This window comes from Myotis daubentonii, chromosome 3 (assembly GCF_963259705.1).
Source record: "Myotis daubentonii chromosome 3, mMyoDau2.1, whole genome shotgun sequence".
NCBI lineage: Eukaryota > Metazoa > Chordata > Mammalia > Chiroptera > Vespertilionidae > Myotis > Myotis daubentonii.
The window spans coordinates 83006175-83032147 of record NC_081842.1 but is presented as its reverse complement, the minus strand read 5'-3'; the positions used below and the strand labels follow the sequence as shown (position 1 = coordinate 83032147).

Genomic DNA, 25973 nt, shown 5'->3' with positions numbered 1-25973 from the left:
ATATATCTTAATGTGTCAGTTCATATCACTAATGAATGTTAGACATAAAAATATTAAATGAATAGAAGTTGTGTTGCCCTAGTTATGCTGCCATCCCTTTTCCATATCAAATAAAGCAAATAGCAAGAATTTATGTTAATTGTAATTTATACCTATATAGTGAAAAGATTTTAGTCAACATAGTTAACCATGATCTACTCTGAAAATAAATAGAAAACAATCTAGAATATGTCCAAATGCTGCTATTTAGGTGCAGTTTGTAAAAGGTAGCTAAACTATATATTTTTTTAAAAATCCAGTTGCTTTCAGTTAAATGTTCTCTTTATAACGCTATAGATTTTTACCGCAATGAAGTTAGGTGCAAATGCTCCTATAATTTTTATATGTGTCTATTCTCTTTAATTCTTCCATAATAATAATATATTTCAGAGTAATAAAGGAAAAGCTTCAGAGATTTTAAAAATTCCCTTTGAGACGCATTCATAAATTATGTGGATACACAAATGATTCTCTTATGGAAGAAAGCATTGTTGCATATGAATATACATATGAAACAAATTCATAAAGATAAAACTGTGTTCATACACTGTATTTATTCTTCTAGGTCTGTTATAACAGATGCCATAGACTAGGGGCTTGAACAGCAGAAATTTATTTTCTCACAGTTCTGGAAACTAGAAGTCTGAGATCAAGGTGTCAGCAGGGTTGAACTCATTCTGAAGCCTGTCTCCTTGGCTTGTGGATAGCCATTTCCTCCCTGTGTCTTCACATGGTCTTTCCTCTGTGTGTGTCTGTATCCTAGTCTCTTCTTCTTATAAGGTTATTGTCGTATTGGATAAAAGCCTACAATGTGATTTTATTTTACCTTCATTACCTCTTTAAAAACCCTGTCTCCAAATATGGCCACATTCTGAGGTACCAAGGTTAGGACTGAAACATGAATTTTGGGAGGATGCAGTTGAGACCATAACATGCACTTAAAACAACATATATTGATATTTTAAATAAAAGTATATTGAAAGTGTTGGAATACAACTAAGCAATTAAAAGACTATTGATACAAGCTCTTGGATTAACTTTAAGGGCTCAGTGGTGAGTACAAAAGCCAATCTCAAAAGTTGGCATACTGTAGGATTCACTTGTATAGCATTCTTGAAATAACACAATTGGAGAATTTATTAGTGCCTGGGGACTAGTGATTAGTAGAGAGATGTGAATCTATAATTATTGGGGGAAGGGGTTTAAAAAGCATTGCTAAACCTATAAAATGTGCAGGAAGAAATTTTAATACTTTACTAAAATGTATTTGAAATGATTGACTATTTTATTCAAAATATTATCTATAAGTTCACATTGCTGATGTCTTCAGAAATGCATCGAATAAATAAAACAAAGACAGATAGTATCACACAATCACCATCTTTGTCTTTACTGTGGAATTTTCCCCTTTATTTAACAAATAGCTCTACATTATATAAGTTGCTTTACAGTTGTTCAAAATGGAATTCTTATTTCTTCTTTCCCATAATATCAACAAAATCTTGTCAAATCTACCTTCAGGATAAAACAGATTAGGATCTTCTGTTCCTTTCTGCTTTAGCAGATTATTTCTAAGGCTCTTTTGCTGCTACCTAATTAAAAAAAAATACATCCCAGCATAACTATTCTTAACTATAGTGTATAAATAATTGTGTTAGTATATAAACAATTTATCTACAAATAAAATATGTATGTTAATATGCATCATAATTTTATACATACATATAGCAGCCTTTCATTCTGGGATTAGAAGAAAGTTTACTTAATGTACTTTTCTACTTAGCAAAAGATAGAATATAAATTATCACTTCAAAAATTAGGGAATTCATTAAAAGTGTATTGCTGTAAGAACAGAAAGTATATTAAGCATGGAATAAGTTATAATATCTATATATTGAGACTATACATTTTAAAAGGATAATATTGTTAAGCAATCTTCCCTAATAAATTTATCTTGAAGAATGTTAAGGAGCGATTATTCCTAATGTAATTTGACTATTTTAAGGTATGATTAGTAATAAAAAGGATCAACATATTTTTAAATTTTATTCAGAAAATGTATAAAAGTCCAAAATTGAACTAAAATATTGCCATGCATAATTAAATATTATGACCAGCCTTACATGCATGAGTGGCAATCTCCATGTCATAATTTTTAGAGACACCAAGAAGCCCCTATCTCTTTGTGTCTGAAGTTCTGACATTAGAGACTCACATCTTGAAAAAATGCAAATGCTCCAGGCAATAACATTATGGAACAATTCATCTGTGGATGTATCAGTTGTTCTTTTTATATCAAAAGAGGCCAGATCCTAGTTGGGTAAAAGAGGAGCTTATAGAAACTGCAATGTTCAAGAACCAAACTTCAGCTGTTGTCATAGTATGCCAGCCTTGAAGAGATAATACTTTTATAGCTACAGATACAGGAAGGTTTTTCTGATTATTTCACTTGGTTATCTTTGGAAATTCTCTTTGAAGTGCCTGAGAGGCATTTTTTCAAAGTTATTTGATAACACATTACAATTTTATTAGACTGAAGGGACCACAGTAAATGATTTGTTTCATTATCTATAGGTTACATATTATTGTTTTTATACTAAGAAGCAATATGTGCTATTCATACACCTTTAATTTGTTCAACAGATGAATAATGGTGAGTGAGTCCTTATAAACCTTAACCTCTGGTGGGGAGGCAGATAATACATAAGTAACTTGACAATTATGTAATTAGTACTGTGGTTAAGTCCTACGAAGGAGAGAAGCTCAGGATATTTGAACAGTACATATTCTCCAGGTCCGGAGGATAAGGGCTGCTCTTTCAGAGGAAACATTTAAATTAAGTTCTGTGCTAAGAGATGACTGGAAGGTGACTAGGCAAAATGAGGCTGGAAGAAGGGAAAGAATTTTAAGTAGAAGGAACTAAGGAAAGGTTGAGCAGTTGAGGGATGAAGCATTGACAACTAATGTATCAAGAGCATGTAAGTAGTTCGTCTATTGCAGAGGTACAGAAGGATTTGAGGAAGGAACTGGAGATTTAAATCAAACTTTGGAGAAATTAATGGGTGTCTGCAAATTAGCCAAGACAAGTTAGAGAGTCAGCATTTATCAGAAAATCCTGGTATATTATCAGGGCCACAAGTAAGGAAAAGAAAATCAGCATCATAATAATATTGTTCATGAGATGACCCTCATATGAGTAAGGAAATAAAATATAGACCAAAATATGAAGACAGTTGTGTGAATTATGCTTTCACTGCTCAATATATGCAGTGAGAAGGATGAGGATAAAGAAGAAGTTTACCCTGAATTGCCTCTTCATCCATGTAATCATTTCTCATGTTTAAGAAATATTAAGGAAACTACATTAAACAACCTTGACTTAATAGTTTATTATCTGTTTACAATAAAACAAATGTAAAAAAATGTTTGCCAAATCACTTAGAACCACTTAGCTGTAGTTGTGTGAACATTCCTTGATTATTCTGATTCTAGTTGGATAAATAAGATTTTAGATTTAAGATTGTGACTCTCATAATTAGAAATCTTTGCAATAAACCTTAATTAACTGACTCCTATAACCCCTAAGAGCTATATTTGTAACCTTCTATTTTCTTAGTTTATTTAAATAGTCTTTCAAGGTGTTTCATTTAGAGATCAAAACAAGAAAGCAACAAATAGAAAATACTGGATTTTAATCTTTAGTTCATGATAGGAAAACTAAGGTGTGTTGTTCAATAAAAGGGATTATTCTGGCCAGAGACAGTAAGGGAAATGTTAATCATAGAGAGTCACCCTGAGACAAATTTTGTTTGTAGATATTCTGACATGTGCAAAAACCTTTAGGGGCCATGTTCAGAGTAAGAGACATGCTGAATTACAAACCAATTCTGCTGATGTTTGCTAAAGGGTCTTTAAAGTAATTATTGTCTGAAGCAGATTGTCCAATTCATTGGCTTCTTAAAATATGCACTCAGCACTCCAATCTGTGCCATTGGGTGATTATTCTGTATAGGTCTTGCCTTAGGCTCACGTTTTGATTGCACATTTCACATATTTGCTCATGAATTAATTGAACTGACACTGAAATAGATGAATATCAAAAAAGTATTCATATATTTATAAATGTAATATGTATATTTAATTTACAGTTCACTGCCTTTAGTTAATACAGTCTTTTTCAAATGCCAACATTTTGTACATTGCTGGAGTAGGTAACTAGGGACACTGTAAACATACATGCATCTTTATATATGTATTTTAATATATTTTATTTCTGGATATTTCTCACAGTCTGCATTGTGTTTTCAAAATTTTGACAGCAGATATTTCGTTTTCTAAAATCTGTGCATCTATTCAAAGTAAAACAAAAATGTATAAAAGTTTTAAATGCTCTCCAAAATACACTGAATATAAGCCAGTGGCATGCATGATAAGTTGAAGAAGGCAATAACCATAATTTAAAGTAGCAGATATGCTGTACTATTTGTATTTTTTATATCTCTTAAACATAAGAAAATTGCATGTTTAAAAACTACAGACAACTTACATTGAAGAGCAAAATTTTCCTGTCTCCTCAGGAAAAGTTGTTACTCTTCTGAAAGGTGCACTGAATATTTTATTTATGGACGATAATTGACATGTCAGTCTAGTTAATCATAACTAAATAACTTTATGTTCCATCCAAATATTAAATTGTAATAGAGTCTAGATGACTGTAAACTTTGTTTTTACTCCTGAGAAACATTAAATTACTTCAAATCTGCTGTCATTTTGTGGCATGCATCTTTTGAATAAGTGAATGATATAGAAAAGTCCCTTAGACCTTAACAATTAATTCTCTTAGGTTTAAGTACAGAATTTGAACTGCTCCAGTCAGTCAAGTACATAAATCGAACTACTGCCAGTCAGTTATGTACAATAGTGCTCATGGTTCTCTCCCTCACTGGACCATAATCATATTTTATAATAGTTTGCTTTCCTAACCAATATGTAAGTTTCTTGATAGCAAGAATGATGTATTATTTGACTAAGACTATCCTCAACCTACACTGTCTATAACTTAATATATCTCTGTCAATTGCATGAGCAGAAATTGGAGATGGTTTGAGTTCATCTTTTATTTGTTAATTTATTAACTCATTCAAAAATATTTATTGAGTTTTTCTACCTGTCTGGAATTTTTTATGTGCTAGGTTATAGCAAAAAAAAGGAGAAAAACAAATATATGGTTAGCAGTGTCTCTGTCTTCATGGACATTATATTTTAATGTTGAATAATGATATGTCCCATGAAGAAAAATTAAGCAAAAAATAAAAGATTTGGAAGTAATCAGAAAATGGGCAATTTTACACAGGAGAACAAAAATCACCTTTCTTGATAATATAATAATACTAGAGGCCCAGTGCACGAATTTTTGCACCAGTGGGGGGTCCTTTGGCCTGGCTGGCGATCAGGGCCTTCTCACCCAGTCCTGATCGCAGCCGGCTGGCTAGAGGGAGGGACCATGGGAGGTTGGTGTTGGAGTGCACTGACCACCAGGGGCAGCTCCTGCGTTGAGCATCAGCCCCCTGGTGGTCAGTGCACATCATAGTGTCCAGTTGACTGGTCATTCAGTTAACCTTTCATAACGGTCGCTTAGGCTTTCATATATAGAGATATAGATAATACAGTGGGGCCTTGACTTACGAGTGTCCCGACTAACGGGTTTTTTGAGATACCAGCTGTCTCTCGGCTGATTTTTTGCATTGAGTTGACAGAGTAATTTGAGTTAACGAGCTCGGTCTCGGGACGAATTAAACTCGTAAGTCAAGGCCCCACTGTACTTGAACAGATCATAAATAAAACAGAAAACTCTGTAAATATGTAAAAGAAGACTACTCCAGGCAGTGGGAATAAAAAAGGGAAAAGCTTGCCCTAGCTGGTTTAGCTCACTGGATAAAGTGTCGGCCTGTGGACTGAAGGGTCTGGTTTCGATTCCAGCCACGGACACCTGCCCAGGTTGCAGGCTCGCGCCCCAGTAGGAGGCATGCAGGAGGCAGCCTATCAATGATTCTCATCATTGATGTTTCTATCTCTGTCACTTCTGCTCTCTTCCTCTCTGAAATCAATAAAAAAATATTTTTTTTTTAAAAAAGGGAAAAGCTTTAAATTTAACTAGAAATTTGTCTAGAAAGTAACAAGAAAATATTACTGCATATATATTCTTTAGCATGTACTAAGTTTCATGTTCACTAAATCCTCGGGTGCTATTCTTACAGAATTTGCAACGAAAGGTTTTAATAAAAACACTAAACTTCTTTAATAGCAAGCATGTCTTTTCTTATTGATCATATATTGTTACAAATTTTTTTTAACCCTAAACCTGATTTTAAGCTATTGGCCTTTAGTCATCAGCTGTTTCTCTGAGGAATTCTCATTTGCACATTTTGCAGGAAAGGTAACTATTTTCTTTAGTATAAAATAATAAGATCTAATTGTATGATGCTTCTACTACTACATAAACAATCTTAATGAAAAATAGTAAGATGATTTATTAAATATCTTAAATTCTGTAAAGTCTGGTTAGCAGTGAAAATAAGTGTAAATGTTCATATTTTATATAATCTATATCACATGATATAAGGCTCTATTTATAGTTAGATGAATATCTAGGAAATTTGTTTGCCTATTTTCATTGTTGTTTTTGTTGAAAATGGAAGCCAATTTAATTTCATTAACTACATTCTGCCTATAAAAGAAATCAATTGATTTGGGTAGCTGATTCATATGTTGTTACTATTAAACACTAGGGTTTTTAAAAATTATTTTCTAAAAGCCTCTTTTACTTTAAAGGAAAAATTAGTAAGAGTTGAAAACACAATGTATAAGACTAAAACGAAAAGATTTTTAATGTTGACAGATTATTCAGGTAATTGTTAAAATATGAAATGTCTTCAAACTTAGAAAAAACTGCAATTCATGAAGATTGAGACTAATTGCTGACCTTTTCATCAGACAAATTCCATATAGCATCTTTAGATTAAATTGCTTTTTCTTCTCCCATATATTCCTCAGCACTTTTCTATTTGGTTTGGATTCTTTAAAGTCATTTCCAGCTACATAATTTCTGATGTCCAGTGAAAAATGAAACTGCAAAAACCTTTGTTCAAAAAGAAGGAAAAAAAGACCATGAAATGTACTAAAATATAAAGTTTTCTCCTTCTGAAATTTCTCTCTGAATTTGTCATTATGCTTTTTAATTGCCATTTAATGTCCTTCTAAGTGAAGAAAAACTGAATTTCAAATTATTAGCATAAACTTTACCATTCATCTTTATATTGTTTTAATGATACTTGTAAATGTAAGCGTATTTAACTCATACTCAGAGTCATGGAAATCACAGGATTTATTTTCTGTAGTCCTACCCCCACCCCATCCCCAGTCCCCAAAGGTATCTCAAGAAAACCAGAATAGATAAATGTAAGCCAGACCCAGAAAGGGTAGAAAGAGGAAGAAAGGTTGTCCCCCAGGCACTAAACCAACTAGAGAGCACTCTCTCTGAACCCTGATACTTGTAAGGAGAATGAAGATACTCCCAGGTCTCCAGGGCCTTCCAAACCCACAGTGGAAGGGAGAACCCCAAGGGTCTTTAAACCTCCTAACCACAAATGTTGGCTACTTGCATGTAGTGGGAGAGAAGCTCGCCACTCCTAAAATGTGGCCTCTGCAGCCCTGGCCAGTATTTCTCATTGGTTAGAGCATCGGACTGCACACCTAAGGGTCAACTCCCGATCAAGGGCACGTGCCTGGGTTGTGGGTTCGCTCCCGCACCTGTGGGAGGCAACCAATCAATGTGTCTCTCTCACATTGATGTTTCTCTCTTTTTTTCCCCTCCCTTCCACTCTCTCTGAAAAGTAATGGAAAAAACATGAGCTTAAAGATAAAATCATTAAGAACTTCAATATGGCAGGCAGTAGCTGAGCATTAATTCCTAAGCAGGGTCAGGAAGCTGTGCAGTTGTGAAGTCACACACTCATCAAGCCGGCTATGAAAACATTTTACAAAATAGTAATGTCATTGTTTTTCCCATTTATTTCTATGTCTTAACAAACAAATACAATCTGTGACCATTGATGTGCCAACTATTGTGCTGTATGCCATGTAGTGAAAATAAAATGCATGGGTGAGTATTTGAGACATGGTGCTTACTATGGAGCAGCCAACAGTCATTCCTTCTCTAAGATTTGGAAGCGAGAGCTTGCCTAATTAAAGAAGACTAACTTAGGTATTGTTAATGGAGAAATTAGTGAGCCACATTTCCCCAACAGTGGGTGTGAGATGGCTCTTGTGATATCTTCAGAAAATGAATTTTCTAAGATTCACATGGGAGAATGAATAGTTTTTATTGGCATGGAGTTACATTCTTCAGGTTGTCAAGTTTCATGCCCCATAACCCAGTCCTGAAAAAGATGCACCTGGGGACTCAGCAAAGGCAGAAGTAGGGCCAGTGTCCAAAGTGTTGGTTCCATGTTGCAGCCAGGTGTGGCTCAGTATTTAAGCTAATTACAGTCCATCAGCCCATTGTGTGGGTCCCACTTGGCCATTGAGCCACATGAGAGAATGCAGGGTCCCAAGAGAGCCAGAGGATAAAAATCAAGAGCCAAGAGGCATGCTCCTTTGTTCAGAAGTTTAAATATTCATATTTCATGCCTTTGTAGTGGCCACACCTATTCTGGCCAATTACCTGTTCCCAAGTGTGATTGACAGATAAGCACCTTCCCACATCTCTCAGACCTTCCAGGGTATGCCTCTAAACTGCCTTTGTCCAGTCCCTTCTCCCATTGATCAGTGGGGAACAGACCTGGAGAATGCTAAATGCAGCTTTCTGACAAAGCTGTATAAATGGCCTGCCTATGTTATCTAGTCTTTCCTTTACTCCTTTCCTGTTAAATAATAATCAGATTCTTACAACAATATATGATATGATTCAATATACATTTTCAAGAACTGAATGCCTGATACATTACTGAGTACACAAGTCCTAAAAATACATATAAAGTAGTGATTAAATATTGATATGATAGGCAATGAATGTTAATATTTCATTTATCTAGTTTTATAAAAGAGACCCTAGTTGTCTGACCACACATTTATCCTTTAAGGCAGTGAGCAAATTTTTAGTAATAAAGATTAAAAAACAAAAATTGAACTATAGTTTCCTAATTTGCCTAGTACTATCCTAATTATTTTGATATTATAAGAGATCTCTGCATAGATTTCATAGATACTGATACCTTTGTGCTCTGCTAAGTTATCAGTAGCTATGTCCTCCCTTTACTTATCTCTACCAGGCTCTCACTCCAACCCAGGTCTTCACCTTAATATTGTCTGTGATCATACATATATGCATATGGAATCTTTGGTTAATCTCTTCCTGCCCTCTCCGCCCTCCTTCTTTCTGAGATTCATCAGTGTGTTCCATACTCCATGTCTCTGGACCTATTTGGTTCACCAGTTTATTTTGTAATCATATTCTATATTTCTTAAGTAATCTTTTATAAAGCATGTAAATAACATCAAAAATGATAAATATATCTATATGAGTATAAATTCCCTTTCATTTTGTCTTTAAAAACTTATTTTAGCCTAGTGGTGTGGTTCAGTGGTTAAGCATCAACTTATGAACTGGGAAGTCACAGTTGGATTCCTGGTCAGGGAACATGCCCAGGTTGCAGACTCAATCCCAAGTAGGGGGCATGCAGGAGACAGCTGATAATGATTCTCTCATTATTGATGTTTCTATCTCTCTCTTCCTTTCCCTTCCTCTCTGAAATCAAGAAAAAATATATTTTTTTAAAGTATTTTACTCTTCTGCTGAATCACTAAATGTCTAAGATATGTGCTACATTTTATTTTAAATTAAAGCCCTGGTGCACGAATAATTGCATGGGTAAGGTCTGACCAGCCCACCCCGATTAGGGCCAGTTGGGCTGGGCTGGCCAGGGGTAGGGGTTGCGGGCAGTTGGAGGGCTGGCCCCACCCCCAATCAAGGTGGGGGGCAATTGGGAGAGAGGCCGGCAGGAGAGAGGGGCCATGGGTGGTTGGCCAGCCAGCCCTGTCCCCTGGTCGAAATCTTGGTTGAACTCCTGGTCAAGGGGACAATTTGCATATTAGCCTTCTATTATATAGGATACTCACGTAAATGGATTCCCTCAATTTTTTACTTTTTATATAAATAGTGTATGATTGACTATATTCTATGTATGAATTTAGATTATATTTGCATAAGTTTATTTGAAAGTTATGTCCTATCACATAATTTTAAAATTTAAAACTTTGTATTCCTTTTCATAAAGATAAATGTGTTAGGCAATTGTAGATATGACTTACACATTCAGATTTCTAGAAATAGGGAATAAGTTCCTACAAGTGTTTATTGCGCTGCACAGTTTTGAATATTTAAAATGTTAAAAAGCCCTAGCAGGTTTTGCTCAATGGTTGGAGCATTGGCCTGCAGACCGAAGGGTCCCGAGTTTGATTCTGTTCAAGGGCACATACATAGGTTGCAGGATCCTCCCTGACAGAGGCCCCCGTAAGGGCACGTGCATGAGGCAGCCAATCAATGTATTTCTCTCACATTGATATTTCTCTGTCATTCCATCTCTCTAAAATTCAATGGAAAAATATCCTTGATGAGGATAAATTAATGAATGAATGAATTAATGAATGAAAATGTTCAACTGCTGTTTTTATTTTTTTCATTTAAATTTTTCTTAATTTTTATTAATTCTTTATTGTTTAAAGAATTACATATAGTATTACGTATGTCTCCTTTTTTCCCCATTGTCCTATCCCCAGCCACCCCCAACCTCCAAGCTCATGCTCCCACCACCCCTAACCATTGTCTGTGTCCACTGGTTATGCTTATATGCATGCATACAAGTCCTTTGGGTGATCTCTTACCACCTCCCCCTGCCTTCCCTCTGAGGTTTGACAGTCTGTTTGATGTATCTATGCCTCTGGCTCTATTTTTGCTCATCAGTTTATGTTGTTCATTAAATTCCACAAATGAGTGAGATCATATTATATTTATATTTCTCTGACTGGTTTATTTCACCTATTATTATGCTCTCCATATCCATCCATGCTGTTGCAAATGCTAAGAGTTCTTTCTTTTTTTACAGCAGCATAGAATTTTGTATCTTGCTACATTGCCAAATTCATTTATTAAATCTAGGAGTTTTTTGATGGAGTCTTCAGGGTTTTCTATGTATAGTATCATGTCATCTGTGAATAATGACAGTTTTACTTCTTTTCCAATTTGGATGCCTTTTATTTCTTCTTTTTGTCTGATCAGTATGGCTAGAACTTCCAGTACTGTCTCGAACAGGCGTGGTGAAAGTGGGCATCCCTGTCTTATTCCTGTTCTTAGGGGAAATGGTTTTAGTTTTTGCCCATTGAGTATGATGTTGGCTGTAGGTTTGTCATATAAGGCTTTTATTATGTTGAGGTATGACCCCTCTATTCCCACTTTGCAGAGGCTTTTTATCAAGAAAGAATGTTGGATTTTTTTCAAATGCTTTTTCTGCATCAATTGATATAATTATGTGATTTTTATCTCTCAATTTGTTTATGTGATGTATCACATTTGTTGATTTGTGGATATTGTACCACCCTTGCATACCAGAATAAATCCAACTTGGTCATGGTATACAATATTTCTAATGTAATGCTGGATCCAGTTTGCTAGAATTTTCTTGCAGATTTGTGCACCTATGTTTATCAGAGATATTGGCCTGTAATTCGCCTTTGTTGTAGTGTTTTTATCTGGTTTGGGGATTAGGGTGATGCTGGCTTCATAGAAAAAACATGGAAGTGTTCCTTCCTCTTGAATGTTTTGGAATCATCTGAGGAGGATAGGTTTTAGTTCTTCTTTGAATCTTTGGTAAGTCTCCCCTGTGAAGCAGTCTGTCCCAGGACTGTTGGCTGGAAGTTTTTTGATGACTGCTTCAATTTCCTCCATAGTTATTGGCCTACTTAAATTTTTTTATTCTTCCTGATTGAGTTTTGGAAGGTCTTATTTTTCTGGAAATATGTCCATTTCTTCTAGGTTGACCTATTTTTTTTAATAGAGTTGTTGATAGTATTTTTTTTTATAATTCTTTGTATTTCTGTGGGGTCTGTTGTTATTTCATCTCTTTCATTTATGATATTGTTTATTTGGGTACTTCTCTTTGCTTCTTGGTGAGTCTGGCTAGAGCAATGGTTCTCAACCTTCTGGCCCTTTAAATACAGTTCCTCATGTTGTGACCCAACCATAAAATTATTTTCATTGCTACTTCATAACTGTAATGTTGCTACTGTTATGAATCATAATGTAAATATCTGATATGCAGGATGGTCTTAGGCGACCCCTGTGAAAGGGTCATTCGACTGCCAAAGGGGTCGCGACCCACAGGTTGAGAACCGCTGGGCTAGAGGTTCATCAGTCTTGTTTATCCTTTCAAAGAACCAACTCTTGGTTTCATTAATCTTTTGTATTGTTTTTGTTTTGTTTTTTGTTTTGTCTCTATGTTATTTCAGCTTTGATCTTGCATATTTACTTCCTTCTGTTCGCTCTGGGCTTTTCTTGTTGCTCTCTTTCTAATTCTTTAAGTTGTAGAGTTAGATAATTTGTTACACGTTATTCTTGTTTTTTTTTTTTTTTGAGGTAGGCCTGTAGTTCTATGAACTTCCCTCTCAGGACTGCTTTCACTGTGTCCCATAGATTTTGGATTGTCATTTGTTTCCAGGATGTTTTTAATTTCTCCTTTGATCTCTTTGGTAACCTAATCATTGTTTAATAGCATGCTATTTAGCCACCAAAAGTTTGAATTTTTGTGATTATTTTTATTGCAGTTGATTTCTAATATTATGCCATTGTGATCTGAGAAGATGATTGATATAATTTCAGTCTTCTTAAATTTGAAGAGACTTTGCCTGTGTCCCAGTATGTGGTCTCTCTTTGAATATGTCCCCTGTAACTTTGTGGTGAAATGTTCTGAAGATGTTGATTAAGTCCATCTGATCTAGTGAGTCATGTAGGATTGCTGTCTCTTTGCTGACTTTTTTGTCTAGAGGATTTTTCCAATGATGTTAATGGGCTGTTAAAGTTCCCTTATGATTGTATTGCTGTCAATCTCTCCTGTGATATATCCCAAAAGTTTTTTGATGTATTTGGGTGCTCCTGCATTGAGTGCATATATATTTACCAGAGTTATATTTTCTTGTTGTATGGATCCCTTTATTATTATGACTAGGGACCCAGTGCATGAATTCATGCACCTTGAAAAGAACTGTGGGCTGAGTCTGTAATGGGCACAGGGGCGGGTCTCAGCCCATCCTCTGTGCCCTCATAGGGCACCTCCCACCATAGGCCCTGTCTACTGTCTGCTGGCAGCCCCACTCCCGCCCCTGTGCTCACATGTGCTGATGGCACAGAGCGATTGGGGCCGGTGCCAGCAGTGAGTGAGAGCAAGTCTGGCACCGTCAGTGAGTGCGAGCAGCGACTGCTGCCCCAATCACTCCTCAGGAGCAGGGCAAGGTGAAGAATCCCTCAGGGGCAAACGGGGCTGGCAGCCACTGCTTGCACCCACTGATGGTGCTGAATGATCCGGACAGGTGCCAAGCGCCAGCAGCAGGTGCGGCAGTGGCTCTAGCACTGGCTGCAGGTGTGAGTGGTGGCTCTAGTGCTGGCAGTGGGTACAAGTGGGGCCAGCGCTGGCAGCAGGTGCAAGTGCCTGGCGGGACCACAGCACGCAGGAGCAAAGAATTTTCAGTAACCACGAGAGGCTCGCCCCAATGTCAGTGACCGGCGCCACGCCTTGGTCTGGTGCTTCCACTGACCTGCTCCACCATCCCACTGCAGCCGACACCCACCATGTTTTGCAAATGCTTCCTGGTGGTCAGGGCATGTTATAGTGACCAGTTGTTTAGTTGTTTGGTTATTCGGTTGTTCAGTTGTTACACTGTTTGGTCTATTTGCATTTTAGGGTTTGATATAAATAGAAGTGGCCTTCCTTATCTCTTATTATGGCCTTCACTTTTATGTCTATTTTGTCAAATATAATTATTGCTACCCCAGCTTTTTTTCATTTTCATTTGCTTGAAAAATATTTTTCCATTCCTTCACTTTCAGTCTATCTGTCCCTTGTTCAGAGGTGGGTCTCTTGTAGACACCATATGAATGGGTCATTCAACCACTCTATGTCTTTTGATTGGAGGATTTTGTCCATTTACGTTTAAGGTTATTACGTTTAAGGTACTTGTTTGTAGCCATTTTTATTCTTTATGCCTCTGTTCCTTCTTCCCTTTCTATTACTTCTTTTTACAACAGGTTCTTTAGCATTTCTTGCATTGCTGACTTGGTAGTGATAAACTCCCTCAGCCTTTTTTTGTATGCGAAGCTCCTGATTTCCCCTTCAGTTTTGAATGATAGCCTTGCTGGATAGAGTATTTTTTGATTCAGTCCCTTGCTTTGCATCACTTTGTATACTTCATTCCATTCCCTTTTGGCCTGATGTGTTTCAGTTGAGAAATCATTTTATAATCTAATTGGAAATCCTTTGTAGGTAACTTTCTGTCTCTTTCTTAGAGCCTTTAAGATTCTCTCTTTGTTGTTAACCTTTGCCATTGTAATTATGATGTGTCTTGGTGTGGGTCTTTTTGGGTTTATTTTGTTTGGGACTATCTGTGCTTGTGTGACTTTTTCTTCACCAAATCAGGGAAGAAGTTTTCTGTCATTATTTTTCAAATAGGTTTCTAATCCTTGCTTTTCCTAATTTTTTTGTTTAATTCTATTCAGATTGGGTGTGCTTTTTACTGCACTATCTTCTAACTCACTAATTTAGTTATATGCTTCTTCTAGTGTACTGTTGAAACCTTCCATTGTGTTTTTTGTAGCTATATCACTTTTTTTATATCCTCTTAATTCTTACATAAGTTGTCAATTTTCTCATCCATCCAGTTTATGAACTGTATGACCCTAACTCTGAATTCTTTTTCTGACATATTGTATTTCTCTGTTTCATATAGTTCCTTTTCTGGTAATTTCTCCTTTTCTTTCCTTTGGGGGTTTTTCCTTGTCTCCCAATTTTTGCTGTCTCTTTCTGGCCCTGGGCTCTGTGCTTGAGTCCAAGGGGTTGACGGTCCAGCAGTCCAATGTTCCTGGACTCATTAGCCCTGGGGGCTGGATCTGCCATGAGTTTCACACCTTTTTTGTCTCTGCTCTGTGTTGTGCCCCCTTCTCCCACAGTTCTGGCCCCTCTGTTACCCATTTCTTGGGGTTGGTGGGGGTGAGTACACAGTTTCTCTGGTGTGTGACTCTCTGTGAGGGCCCAGAGCCCTCTGACATGCAATTCACTGTGCGGCCCCAGCCCCTAAGGCAGGATGGTGCCCTACATCCCTCTGGCAGTGCACTTGCAGTGTGTTTCTGTGACCTGTGGCCTGACACCAGATCATACCAATACCTCTGACCTGGGCTGGGGGTAGGGTGCATGCTGGGTGACAGCTCTGTCTGCTTTGGGTGCAGAGTGTGCCTAGAACAAAGGTTCTGTCTGCGCCAGGGTCGTAGCACTAACTGGGTTGCAGCTCTGTCTGTGCCCGGGGCAGGGTGAATACCAGCCAAAGGCTCTCTCCACCCACCGGCCCAAGGATCTGTCTCTGCCAGGGTGTAGCACACACTGGACTGCGCCTCTGTCTGTGCCAGGGGCTGGTTGTGCACCAGCCAGAGGGTTTGTCTGTGCTGGTTGCAGGGGCACTCTGTGCTGGGGGTGGGGCGCTTCCCAGCCAAGGCCTCTGTCCGGATGGAGGGTGTAACACGCACCCAGCTGCAGTTCTGTATTGGAATCATGGATGGAGTGGGAAGTGTGGTGCTCACAGTATGGGGACCTGAAGCATAGGATCATGGGACACTAGGTGTGGGCTCTGGCTAGGTGGCACAGCTCAGGAGGTCTGTCTTGTGTGCACTCACTGCAGACATCTGGGACCCACGTCGTGGTACCGTGCTGCTCACTGCCAGAGTACGGTGGTGGTTCCATGTGGGTTATGGCTGGCAAGTGGCTTCCTGCACAGGCCCATGGGTGCTGTCTGAGGTCAGTCTGGATGTTTGTGTGGCAGCACCCCTGGCCTCCCTTGCTCCCCTCTACAAGATGGCGCAGGTTCCTCGCCAAAGCTGAGCCAGCCTGTGGTAGCAGGGTCTTCCCATCTAGGAGAGCCCGGTCTGTTTGTCCCTGGGACTCCTGAGATATCTATCTATCCCTCACTCACCCACACACATACCACATGCCCCTCTCAATACTTTACTCTGTCACACTTCTCAATCCCTGCAGTCCTGTTGGCCACCATATTGGATATCCTCAACTGCTGTTTTTATTTAGCTGTTTTACAAAATGTGAGATACTTGTATTAAAGCAGAACAATTAAACATTTTTAAATACTACTTAATTATATACTTAAACTATAACTGACATGCAAAATTATTTACTAAAAAAGTTATTTCAACCATTTGCATGGTATTAACTGAACTGCTGCCAGCTTATGTTAGTTTTACATGTATAAGGTATTAATTTTCAGATGCCTAAAAGAAGGTAGACTTTACAAATCATCAGGCAGGATTATAAATAAATATTATTTTTATCCCATTTCAAAAATCTCTGTGAAAGATTTTCAATACTCTTGTATCTTTTAAATGACCCTTTTAGGATGGCCTTCCATATATTTCACCTATAATATTCCTTCTGCCTGTGGAAATGTTAGACTATTTAAGAAGAAACTAGTAAAAATAAATTGTGCTTTCTATTTAATAAAACTACTAATTTCTATTTAATAAAAATGGTTTATAAGGATGGTCTCTTGTAAATATTGTGCACAAAATTTATTGATACTTTAAAAGTAAATGTTAGATACTGTTAACCTATGGGAAAATAATTTATTTCTTTTTTAGAAATAAAATTTGAAAAATAAATTGTTAATATAACATGTATTTTATTCTAATTTTCTCAATGAAAAAGAATCTACAATGATAGATGAAATACAAATAGTAACCAAATTGCATTAGTATTTTGATAGATCTTTGCTTAGGATACATCCTTGATATATCCTTTTTCTTTATTCATGTAGAATTAACGTTTTAATGACATTTCAAAGCAAAAATCCTCATTCATGTGCTATGATCTAAAACTAAATATTAGCTAAATTATCCTCTACAACTAAATATTAGCTAAATTGTCCTCTACACATGTTTCTTTTTGTTTTTTCATTTCTCTAATTAATTTCAATTTCATTCTCTACTTCCACAAATGTTTCTATTTCCCTTCTGGCAGCTCAAAGTTAGAGGAGGAAATGAAGTCATATACCTGTGACTTTTAAAGTCAAGGTGTCAAAGCTCCATAGGCAGAGTATGGGGAAAATTATCCTTTCCTTGACATAAATTTGGCCAATAAGGATTGATTTTGTAGGAAAACAATATTTTAGAGTCAGAGGGGGCTAAAATTATTGTTTTCTATTTATTAGATAGCTAAGAAAAATAAATATGTTTAAGATTTAAAACAGCTAAGCAAAAATTCAGATTCTACACTGTCTAAAGTTAATGCATAAACATGGCAAACAGATGGTATCGCTATACTAGATTTTACATAAGAAGCCCTTTATTTTCAAATTCTTGCTATTTAAGAAATTGCGTTTCTCATGATTTCATTTCTTCGCTGAAGTTTTGCTTAACTTTATGTGGAAAAGTTTTCTTAGAGAGTATGACAGGAGGTTTTTGTAATACTTTCTAGAAATTCAGTGCATTTTGTTTGTATATTTAAAATGTCATCTGTTGCTAGGATAATGAAGGTGTTACATAAATGCAAATGTAATGCTGTTTCATTTGGATAAGACATTTAAAAAATGGATTCTCATCCAAGAATATCCCCTTAAAATATAAAAAGTATATTTTATCAAACTCGAAGATAAAAACAGCTTCTGGGGATAAGGACACATATGCAATAACTTAATCAATAAAGAAGTTTTTAAAAAATCAGCTTCTAATCAAAAGAACAGAAGAGATAGCCTCAAAAAAAGTTCTTAATATGCAAAGAGATTTAACATAGAATAAAAGTACATCTAATATCAATGGGAAATGTACACATTATTGAATAAAATTTGTTGAGGAAAATTTTTTTAAAACTTGGGGCCCAATGCACGAATTCATGCACCTTGAAAGGAACTGTGGGCTGTGAGGCTGCAGTGGGCACAAGGGCGGGTCTCGGCCCATCCTCCGAGCCTCCGCCTGGCCACTCCTGCCGCGACCCCTGGTCCTCTGTGTGCTGGCAGCCCCGCTCCTGCTCGCTGACAGCCCAGAGCAAATGGGTCCAGTGCCAGCAGCGGGTGCGAGTGGTGGCTGCCACCCCAGTTGCCCCTCAGGAGCAGGGGGAGGTAGAGAAGCCCTCAGGGGTGATTGGGGCCAGCAGCCGCTGCTTGCACCCGCTGACGGTGCTGAGTGATCGGGACCGGTGCTGGGCTCCGCCAGTGGGTGCAAGCGTGGAGCATGGGAACAAAGAATTTTCAGTAACACCAGAGGCTCACCCCAATGACAGCAACCAGTGCCCCGCCTTGGTCTGGCACACCTACTCAACTGCTCCACCATTCTACATTTCAATTATATGTTTTTTTTTATTTCTATTGGATTTTTTTACTGAATTTATTGGGGTGACATTGGTTAATAAAATTATATAGGTGTCAAGTATACAGTTCTACAGTATATCATCTGTATATTGTGTTGTGTGTTTACCACCCCAAGTAAGGTTCCCTTCCATCTATTGTATCTTTGATAAATGTTTATATCCCAAGGCCAAATATCCAAACATATCACCTTTCACATAAAATCTATGTATTAAATATTTATTAAATAAATTTGTGAATTAAGTGCATGGATATACATACCGCCGTACACACATATCCACAAACATACACACACGTATATGCACACGTCTACCATATTCAAAGTGAATCTTTTAAAAAGCTTTAAAGGCATGATACTTTTGTCCCTTAGTAGTAAAGTGCTTACTAAGAACAGCAACAGTGAGCATTCTATTTATAGACACATCGTCCTGGAATAGATCTACAGAAGGCATAGTGTTCAGTTGTGTAAACCTTAGCAGGATTGCCCTGAAAATATACTGGAGAGATTATTGTCCATTTGGTTTTATGGATCTCTAGGGCCCAAATTTCATATTTTAGTCTGCTACTTACCATCTGCATAGCCATGAATTTATAGCTCATGATGCCATTCTTTCTTTTTTTCTCTCTTGAAATATCCAGTAGTTTAATTATATAGAGAGACAGAAAACAGCTGGTCAGAATCTGATCAACTCTGAGTTCTGGTCCCTAAACTGCTACTATCCAGCTATGTAAATCCAGGCAAGTAATTTAATCTTTCTTCTGGATCTCAAATTCTTCATTTGCAAAGTGAGTAGATTACATTGGATAACACGATGAGCATTCTAATATTAATTAATCACTTTGACCTGAGCACTCTATGCACACAGTCTTTTCATATTTAAAAACAGTTTTCTTTCGAAATACAAAGACTTGCTGTTATAAAAATAAGAAAATAATAGTTTAGAGATATGAAATTCTCTTTTGACACTTTCATTATCAATATCACCCCACTAAATTCAATAAAAAAGATATCTCCCCTAAAATGTATTGTAACTTTCCATGCATACAGAAACTACTTTAGGCGATACACAGTAATATTTTTTTGAGTTTTAAAATGAATTTATTAAAGAATATTATTAGGAAGGCAACGACATTTGATTTGTAATTTAAAAAAAATCTGTTTCTTCATGCTGTAGAATAAATGTAATGTAAGAGGCTACAGAGTTACAAGCATCTTGCTACGGGATTCTCTGATAGTATAGCACAGTGTAGTCATTTCTGCAATGCTAGAATAAATAAAGTCTCTTATTTTTGAAAGTTTGCCTTAGTGACCTCCAGTTGTGCAATTGTTTTTAGAAGGTAAAGTAGAAGTATCTCAGTAATATTTTCTCCCATATTCAAGTCCACATCTTTTTTATTTTTAGTAAAATGTATTATATTAACAAAATGTATTATATTAAAAATCTGATTATATAAAATAGAAACAATGTTTATTGTTTGCACAAAATGATAAGACTGCCCCCTCCTCTTTTTTTTCACACCCAGCTCTCTGTCACTTTCAAACTTCTCTCTCTCTCTCACTCTACTCTCTATTGTTTATCACTTATTTTGATTTTATGTTTATTTCCCCAGATTGTTCCTAAGTCACTTTCTTCAAAATGATTTGAGTTTGTTATTTATTCCATCATCTAATTTCGTTTTGTAATAAATGCCAAATATAATTTGGTCTTTCAAGAATAGAATTTAAACCCCATGAGGTCTGGACTTTTTCACTGTATTTTATTGGTTAGTTTACTCTATCTCCATAGCCTTGAAGAAGCTTCTCAGTAAATATTTGTCTAACAAATGCATGAGGAAACATTTATTAAGCCATAGTGTATGATCAGTACTCTATTTCATCACATAGTACAGTTAAGAAAGGAAGAAGCTAGTGTGACATCCTCAAAGCCGTTACTTACCCTAATTGGAGAGACAAGGTTAGCAGGCTTAAAATGGCTAGCAAGGAATAAGAGGAAGCATATTTCTAAGCTAAGGGCTTATAACTGAGCTCGAATACTTCCTTGAGGAGCTTGACCATAAAGGAGGGATGGCATTTGTATTGGTCATACACATATTAAGCATTGAGATTCTGAAGCCATGTAAAAGGAACACATTTTCACCATCTGTTTATGGCAGAGTTGTAAAAACAAAAAGCCTAATTCTTCATGTATGTATCTGAAGAAATCTTCACTAAATTAAGATTTACACCACAAAGGGAGACTTTGGTAAGAAATTTACAGAACATACTCATTTAATTTAGGAGATAATTTTGCATGCAATAGTATGGATTAGGTTTTAGTAGTAATATTCTGCTTCCTCAAATATGAGCAATGCTGGATAGAGTTTTGAATATGAGAGATGAAATTTGTCAGAGAGAGAGGCTTACTATTGGAGGGAGGTTTCTTTTAAGGAAGCAGGCTTAGCAAAAATAATTTCCATCTGGTAGCACATTTACACGACACTGTTACAAGACGCATAGTCTTGGTAGTGATTTACAAACAGCCATTACAGTGGCACACTTGTCTTCCCACAGCAACATCTCTGAGCACTAAGCACTTTTTGGTCAAGCCTCTAGGATTTAACTGCAGGGTGTACAGTTTTAAAACCATTTTTCATTGATCTGAGCTGTTGAGTTCTTAACTGTAGCTTATTTTCACTTTGATTTTGAAATCCATAAATGCCAGTCACAGCATTTAGGAACTAAAATCATTGGCACAGGAATTTAAATGAAGAGTGATAAATCAGGCTGCCAGTGGCTACTGCCTCAGCCAGATGCAAACACCACAACCACAGTTTTTAATAGCCTTGTGTGCCTAATTTCAAATTAAGTGTGACAAATTAAGCAGGAAGTTAATTACTGTCTTGAAACAAATAGTCTGATGTTGATTGGAAACGGCATCATAAAGCTGTGTTTTACCTTAACAGAATATTCCAAGAAAATACTAGAAAATAAAGAGCTACAAATAATGATTAGTTCAGGTAAAAAAAAAAAAAAGAAGAAGGAGGAGGAGGAGGAGGAGGAGGAGGAGGAGGAGGAGGGGGAGGAGGAGGAGGAGGAAGGGGAGGAGGAGGAGGAGGAGGAGGAGGAGGAGGAGGAGGAGGAGGAGGAGGTTGGGGGGTATATTATGAATCTGGTTAGATGAGTCCAGGTATATCAAAACGGGTCTTTCTCTAAGAATAGCTTTACTATTCTAAAGGCAGGAAATGAATTCACAGATGCATCAGAATCTTGGTACCTACATAGTGGATGCAAAAGGGGGAGACTCAGATACATTTACCTGTCACTGCTGACTAGAATTAGAACACCTGTCTACTCTTCTCATAGCAGAAATGCTAAAAGGAGCTTAAAGTGAATATGACCTTAAAAACTCAAAGATGTTATAAATCACACAATTTTTTACTAGTCCTTCATTTATTTTTCTGCACCTGCACTTCATGGTCCTTATTGTCTTTAGAGATTTATTGGACAGCAGCTTCTTTTTTAAATGACTTCCCACTTGACTTAATGATTTTTCATAGTGTTTGAGGAAGTCTCAAGAGCAGATCTGTTCTTTGCAGTTTGAGTGAATTTTAGAGTGAGATAATTCCATGTTCATGTAATGTGATGCACTTACAAATGGCTTCCTTTGTCAGACACTGTTCTTAGCACTTATAATAAATCATAAAGTAAATTAGCACAATAGGCATTATTATAAGTGTTTTCCAGAAGAGGATACTGACACACTGAGAGACTAAGCAAAAAGTCAGTATCACCAGTGAAGATGGGACAAACCAGAATTTGTCACCAGGCAGTCTGGGACCATTAGGACACACTGCCTTTTGAAACCTGGGCCTGGAGAGAGCAACAGAAGTTATAAAACTAGTTATGTGGTGCCGGGGTCCAACCCCAGCAGGTCCAGGGGTCCCCAAAGGTGTGGACGGAGTCGGCGAAGAAGGAAGGACACGGAGACAGCGTTCAGTTGATCAGCAGCCTAGCCAGGATCTCTAGCCCGGATCTCCAGCCAAGTTCTGGTCTGGATCTCCAGAGAAGTTCTGGTTAGGATCTCCAGTCAGGTTCAGTCACCAGGTTCTAGTCAGGCTCTCCTGCCAATCTCTGCAGTCAGGTTCAGTCCAGGATCCCCTGCCATGCTCTCTAGCCAGGCTCCGCCTCCAGGCTCCGAGGCCAGTCCCGGTCCAGGATCCTCCGGCATGCTCTCGCCAGCGAAGTTCTTCTGTCTCTAGAGAACGTTCTGTGTAGGTTCTGTGCCTAGGCTCTGTCTCTCTTGGTCCTGTCTTCCAAGCCCTGTGTTCTAAGTTCTGTGTCTGAAGTTCTGTCTTCTGAATTCTGTTCTAAGCTCTCTCTCTTGCTGTCTAGTTACATCTGTATTTATACCAGTTGATTCAATCCCATCAATCTCTATTCCAAAGGTTAGGGCGTTTCTTATCTCCATTCCAGGGAGTAAAGATTATGTAGCTTAAGCATGATTGTTCATAGTTAAAGTGATTAATTACCCGCCTGGCACTTAGTTAAGGGGTTTTATTCCCTCCCTAACTTCAGGGAAAAATCCCTACCTGGGGAAACAACCTTTCTCAGAGGTGACCTTGGTTAAAACATAGTGCCAAGAAGGTGAGCAAACATATTAAGAAAAGTATGCCATATATGCCAGGTCCTTTGAAACAGCAAGGATGGACCGGCTCCCGGCAATGTGGTCCCAAATCATTCCCACTGGTCTTTTTGCTCCTCTACCTGTCTATTGAAAATTGGAAGCATATCTTTTATTGGAAGATAAAGATTAGACACAAAGATTAAGATACCATTTTAGCAGACTCTATAGAAAATATGATGAGCCACCACCAGTAAATTTATAGAATCCAGAGTGGCTTTTGAGCTATCCTTGAAGTTCATGAGCTTTGCTAGCCTCTCACTACAATATCTTGTCTAAAAGAAAAAGACTACAAATCAAAGGAACATTCTGAAACTCAAAATTATCCTTTTCCTCTTAAAAATTAAATGTTCATATTTCTTTCAAGATTTTTTATCTTAATCTTGAAACAAGTATTTTTCAATTTGTTAATATCCATATTGCACATTTGATAAATTTTAGAGAAAAAAGAAAAGTATGTTTTTCAGAGAAATGGTTCAAATTGTTTCATTTTTTTAAACATATGTTTTTATTAATTTCAGAGTGAGGAAGGGAGAGGGTGAGAAAGATAGAAATATTGATCAGAGAGAAATATGAATTAGCTGCTTCCTGCATGCCCCGCACTAGGGATTGAGCCTAAAACCTGGGCATGTGCCCTGACCAGGAATTGAACCAGAAACCTCCTGTTGCATGAATGACACTTAACCACCTGAGCCACATCAGCCTAGTAGAAATGGTTCAAATTTAAAATGCATATATTCTCTAATGCACCTCTACACATACATGAATTTTGTTAGTTCCAAAAGAAACATTTAATGAAACTCCACCCCCTGCACCTAGCCATGCTAGTCTTTTGGCTTTTGTCCTAATACCCAGGCACATTCCTGCCTTATGGACTCTCCTTTTGTTACTTCCTCCAGAACTTTGTTGAAATTCCACTTTGTCACAAAAAAACTTCCATGGCCACTTTATTTAAAATTGTAATTTTTCATGTCCACCACTCCTGATTCCATTCTCTGCCTTCCTTTTGTGATAACACTTATCACCATTTCCCATTTTACCCAAATGTTTTCTTTCTCCCATCAACTTTAATATGAACTCCATGTAGGCTAAAACTGTTCACATATTTATTTGCTATATTCCCAAGGAACCTGGCTCATACAATGTTCCCAGAACGTGTTTATTGAGTGGATAAATGGATGAAAGCTGAAAGTTACCATTTTATGTTAATGTATTAACCACTTTCTAACTAGCCTAAATCTATAATAATAAAAGGTGGTCTAGTTTCATTTTTTTTACATGTATCTGTCGAATTTTCCAAACACCATTTATTCAAGAGACTGTCTAGACTCCATTGTATGCCCTTGCCTCCTTTGTCAAATATTAACTGAGCATAATGGCTTGGGTTGGTTTCTGGGTTCTCTGTTCTGTTTCATTGGTCTATATGTCTGTTCTTGTGCCAGTACTAGGCAGTTTTGAGAACAGTGGCTTTGTAATAGAGCTTGATATGTGGTATCGAGATCCTTCCTACTTTGTTCTTCTCTCTCAAGATTGCTGCGGCTATTCAGGGTCTTTTTTTATTCCAGATGAATTTTTGGAGAGTTTGTTCTAGGTCTTCGAAATATGCCGTTGGAATTTTACTAAGGATTTCATTGAATCTATAGATTGCTTTGGGTAGTATGGACATTTTAATGATGTTGATTCTACCAATCCATGAACATGGTATGTTCTTCCATTTGTTTATGTCTTCTTCTATCTCTTCTAATGGATGATCATTAAACATTAATTGCATTCTACCTCTTGTTTTTATTTCTCATAAGTTTCTTTAAAGCAAATGTATTGAAAATTAAATCCAGAATTTAGTTCCAATGGATGCTAGCTTATTTTATTGTATTAAATATTATAAGTCTTTTGTTTGAAAGAATGACACTACTTTGAATTTGGGATTAGTAATTTTTTATAAAAAAATACTTTTTTATTAATTTTAGAGAGGATGGGTGAAGGATAGAGAGATAGAGACATCAATAATGAAAGAGAATCATTGATAGGCTGCCTCCTACAGACCCCACACAGGGATCGAGCCTACATCCAGTCATATGCCTTGACAAGGAATCGAACTGTAACTTCCTGGTTCATAGGTCGATGCTCAACAACTAAGCCACATTGATAGGGCAGTGACTACTAATTTTATGCTACAACATTAGACATAAAAATGTGTCCAAGACAAAAATTGACCCTTTAATTAATAATTTACTGTATATAGGCAATTCAATAATTTTTTTCAAAAAGGATGCCAGAAAATAGCTTTAAAGTTTATATTGTACTTGAATTTAACTTTAAAGTTAATAAAGGGATTTCCTGAGAGTTACATATTATAAAACATTAACCTATTTTTTATAGAGGTGGTGTCCTTGAGTACTGTCAAATCCATGCTGGTGGGTGAAGTGGCCGAAAGGATAGTCAGGCAACCAAATTTCCAATCTTCAAATAGAGGATTCCAGCACTCACTAAGTTCTTGTGGGATGTATGGAAAGAGATCCATGTATTTTCTACTACAGGAAGGGCCTCCATAGGATTTTCTGAGTATTCTCATTACCTACTTATTAGCACCTA

General features: G+C 37.0%; 1 protein-coding gene across 1 annotated transcript in view; it reads left to right on the top strand.

The window, feature by feature from the left end:
• EPHA6 (EPH receptor A6) overlaps positions 1-25973 on the top strand; it is a 968470-nt gene that overhangs the window by 455206 nt on the left and 487291 nt on the right. The window lies entirely within an intron of this gene.